This window comes from Sinocyclocheilus grahami, unplaced genomic scaffold, assembly GCF_001515645.1.
Source record: "Sinocyclocheilus grahami isolate Dianchi unplaced genomic scaffold, SAMN03320097.WGS_v1.1 scaffold459.1, whole genome shotgun sequence".
Classification (NCBI taxonomy): Eukaryota; Metazoa; Chordata; class Actinopteri; order Cypriniformes; family Cyprinidae; genus Sinocyclocheilus; species Sinocyclocheilus grahami.
In genome coordinates this window covers 258,543-260,006 of record NW_015505638.1, presented here as the reverse complement: position 1 = coordinate 260,006, position 1,464 = coordinate 258,543, and positions in this window count along the sequence as shown.

Genomic DNA, 1,464 nt, shown 5'->3' with positions numbered 1-1,464 from the left:
AACGCGGAGTGTCTGTGTGTGTGTGTGTGTGTGTGTGTGTGTGTGTGTGTGTGTGTGGTGGGAAGCCCTGTGTGATGGACCCGTTACACACCTCGCACCTCACATAATTTTTTTGGATGCAGCGGGCGGCAGCTCGCACACACCTGCAGCTTGAAGTCTAGGTGAGGGTGTTTATCAGTCAAGCAGACCTGCTCTGTCCGCCAGAACGCTTTACTCTCTGCAGCTCTGCAGATGATACAGTCACACGTCGGCCCTGCAACCTTGGACACTGCACTGTAATGAAAGATGAAAGCAGGAGAGGCGCACGAAGGGCGGAGAGAACAGGGAGGGGGCGTGAGGTGTGGGGATGTAGTGAGAGATGAGGAAGAGATGCAGATCTCTGGGTGGGTAATTTGTGATCTAATCTTATGCAGCCCGTTCCTGCTGTAAGTCAGACTAGGGAGAGAGAGAGAGAAGTGGTGTCTAAAGAAGTAAGGTTGTGGAGTCTCTGAATCTTGAAGCTGAAAGGTTTAAATGGATAGTGGAGCCTGAGAATGAGTCATTAACTCTTTTAAATGTAGTGAACTAAGCTGTTTAGCGTAGGTGCTAAACAACTCGCTGTGTATTTTTAGTTCCTAACCTTCCATTAAGTCAATATGAATTCAAAATTGAACCTATTTACTTCCTTAATGCATGTTCTGTGTATCAAAGTGTAGCTAATAACTTGCTCTGCCTTTGAAATGAATTTCCTTTTCAGCTGACATCATAAAGTTCTCTTATTTTTTTTTAACCCCTCCCCTCCAATCATGCATGATTTATACAGTAGAAATGTTTTAAGATCCAGCCAGTTGGATTTAAATGATATAGGATATATATATACAGTATATATATATATATATATATATATATATATATATATTTAACACAATTTAAATTGTCCCTGGATGTTTCTGCTCTATTTGTCAACAGTTTAATAGTTCACAATAATATTTCACTAAATTAAAAAAAATTATTTAAATTTTTTTTTTATACAATTCATGATTTTTGAAAAACTTAGTTCATAATCGTCCCCCATTTTATTCATAATGAAAAATATTTTAAATTGTTTTATATTAAAATTGAAATTTAAAAAAATGTTGTAATCTTTACTCAAATTCTCTCCATTTTTTTTTTTATTTTCCCCCTAAATTGTCTTTGTACATTTTTTTAGACATTTTTTTTTACAAAATCATAATTTTTTTCAATCTTTCTTCAATTTTCATAATGTATGCATAAATATAAATTTATATTTATGTTTTTCATATTTTTTGTAATCGTCCCTCAGTTTGTTATATTTATTTATTTAGCTTGTTTTTCAAAATTGTATTTGTAACCTTCCCTCAAAGTTTCATAACTTAAAAAAAAAAAGTCATGCAGAGACCTGTCATAGACACCACTTTTTTATGATCCAATCAATTCCCAATGTATAAAATCAAGGCCCAAGTT